General features: G+C 36.6%; 1 pseudogene; it reads right to left on the minus strand.

Annotated features, from left to right (window-relative positions):
• Positions 1-2,486: 2,486 nt before the first annotated feature.
• LOC149180672 (BTB/POZ domain-containing protein POB1 pseudogene) lies at positions 2,487-2,867 on the minus strand (annotated as a pseudogene).
• Between the last annotated feature and the right edge of the window lie 384 nt (positions 2,868-3,251).

The raw sequence follows: 3,251 nt of genomic DNA on the forward strand, positions 1-3,251 counted from the left end.
CTTTGAAGTTCAGTAATATGCCTGCACTCTAAATTTGGGTGTTATCTTGTGTTTAAATCTTTGAGAGTAAGTGAGTCACGAGGGTGCTTACTACCAGAGAGTAATCAACGACCACCTAGATTGTGGACTCCATCTACTAAGTTTTTGATCCATCCATTGGTGTGAAGTATCCCTGTGCAAGCATCCCTCAAAATTTGGATCTGGCTTAGGGGTGGTCAGCTACAAGAAAGATTATAGTGCAATTACCTTACAATTGGGTGGAGAGTGGAAGTCCCTTCTTTAGTTGCCAACCATATTTAACACACAAATAAGTGTAAATTGTGTGTGCATAATATCTCATGGATGGTAATGATGTTCTTATGTTGTGAATGTTGGGTGTAGTATAGGGTTTATAAATGTACCAAAATTTAATTGTCAATTTGGATAGTTTGTGAACTTCGAGACACATCACTAGAAATGCCAAAGGGAGCCCTTGACAACCTGCAAAACAAATTTTAGTCTATCTTGTGTGTTAATCTCGAGAATAAATGAAATCCTGCACTAAAAGAGAATCCGAGAAACACCAATCCATATTATTAAAAGCATGCGGGAAATAAAAGGCAATCGTGTACTTTTTAACAATGCGAAAGAAAATTCTAAGTATGAGCAAACAGAAGGGAAATCATAACTATAAACCAACTAGTGTTGGCACAATATCAAAAATACTGTAAATGATGGAATAAATTCAAGAGGAAATCAAAAACCATTTTGCCTGCACTAATTCTACTGCATCTACCTCTGTGTAAATTAACTTGAAAGCATTAGCAAACATAACAAATAAATTTAATGTGTAAATAAACTTATGAAAGAAATTATAGATTCTCTCGCCTTCCTTGTCCCTAAAAATAAATCTTGTAGAATTGTCCAAAAGTTTAAAGGAAACTACAATGGGAAAGAGCATCATCTTTTTCAAACATAGTGAAATTTCCTTTTTATCGATGTCGACTCTGCGATATAAAAATCACAGCTTTAGATAACATAAAATTATATGTGATTGTTGCTTCCTAAGTGTTGCACGGGTTCTATAACATCGATGTTTAAAATTAAATACATTTGATGGTTATGATCTCACCACTTCTTAATCATTCAAATCCATAAGGTGAAACCGATCACATTCCAAAGCACAAACCTGTCAGTTCTAGACCAAAGCAGAGGATTCCAACTGCACATTAAAACTTGTAGAAACAGAGTATCACAACATAAGCCAATCTTGTAAATTCAGACAATCTGAAGGGACACAATCTCTATTCGATACAAAGAAATATTTCGAGTGCAAGAAGAATTCTTAATGCTGTAAATCAAATCAATTCTGAAGTTGAAAAGAAAACATTGCAGCAGATTAAATAACATAAGTTTGGAGAAGGAAAAATACTTGAAGTAATTAAATCCTACGATACGAATTTCACACACAACAAATAATAATTTAAATAAAATTTAATCTAAAAGATGTAGAGTGTGCCAAGCTGGGTTGGCGGCCAACCCAGCCAGCTCGCACCCTCTATGAGCAACCTGGTTCACACAAGAATTAAAGCTATGAGATGCATGAAATAGATAAACAAAGCATGGCAAGAAATGCTTCGATTAAAATTTAAAATCAGTCTTTTACATTATGCATACAAACACTTAAATCTAGCAAGCAGGAGAAGTGATCCATAAGCTATAATCTGTGTGATGCTACATTGGGACCAACTTCTCCTCCCTTCTGCGCGTTCTTTCTGTGACTTGGCGTGCTTATGCTATCGACGGATTAATTGACTGACTAACTCCCCTGATCCAGGCAATTCTAAGCTTATATATAGGCATCTAATTAAAATTTGGGCTTTTACATCACCCAATTGAACTATAGGAGGGGCAAATCATCGATCTCAACAATTTGCCAGGAATAAAATTAGGTTTGTAACTAAATGTCGAAATAGGAATTCATTCTGGTAAATCATTCATCTTTCACTGGAATGATGTTGTGGGTGGACCGACTTTTTCCTCAAATTGCTAGAAACATTGTCATAGTGAAACAGCTTAAGATCTGAAAGTTGTTTTGCGGTTTATTATTCACAGAACAACTCGCCTAGAAATTAAATGCATGCAATCTGTTGCAAGAGCCATCCACATCATATTCATGAGAATATCACGCTGCTATTAATCCTCGTGGATTCTAAATAATTTGACTGTGTGTTTGGTGTGATACACATACCTAGATCGAAAATTTAAGTCACTACTGAGTACTGACTCGCCCTAAATTTATCACATGTTTTCTACAAAGCTCCTTGAGACGTCGAGACTGCTTTCATTCCAGCTGTGCCATACCACCATGAACGAGTTGATCTACTTTTCGGTGATGTCAAGAGGAGAATGAAAGCTAAGATTAATTCAAACAGGCCATTGGTGAAGCGCCATAAGCCCTTACAACTTCCGTCGATCATCACGAGTCAACTCTGTCCCAATGCTATTTATTGTAATGTTAACTGATCTTGTATGTGGGGTGTCATTGCTTTGAAGAAAAGTGCATCCAATACGACTTTTGAAGCAAGTTCATGATCAAAATCACTACAAGAGAGTACTTTCTTAAGCTTTCGGCTTGACATGTTCAGGAAACGAATTAAGCGGCCAAATCGACTTCCCAAAATATCCCTTCTGTCTTCAATCTTGGGATAATGTGCCCTTTCCCATTTTAGCACAAAATCATAGACTGCATCTTCTGAAGCCACTTGCAATTCATCACTGGATAACACTTCCTCCACATCTGCCAATGGAAGAGCTGTAATATCTCTAAACTGCTTGGCAAGATATTGCCTAGCTACATCAGTTAGCGGTTGAACTACATCTTCCATCACAACACTAGATGGAAGTTCCTAATACAATAATGCAAATTCTAGTGTCATAGACAAATTCGTTAACAACCTGCTGCAATGACACATACAAGAAGCCACCTCAAATTTATTTGCAGCCATCAATACATCGAGCAATGCAGAAGTAGTATTTGTTTTTATTGTTCCACTCTATGTTACCAGAAAGAAGAAACAGGAAATGAAACGAGAAACGACAACGGGACGAGAAACGAAGTTTGAAGGTTTCCCATTCAAGAAACGAGGAGAGAGCAAAAAACAAGAAAAATGTGAAAAACATAAAACAAAGCATACATCATCCACATTCTCCAATAATGTGGTTCATACGTAGTTTCTCATAAGCTTCCGTTTCTCACATAGACCATTCTC

This window comes from Pinus tabuliformis, chromosome 3_2, assembly GCF_031772625.1.
Source record: "Pinus tabuliformis cultivar Carrire ecotype Pingquan chromosome 3_2, CPIR1, whole genome shotgun sequence".
Classification (NCBI taxonomy): Eukaryota; Viridiplantae; Streptophyta; class Pinopsida; order Pinales; family Pinaceae; genus Pinus; species Pinus tabuliformis.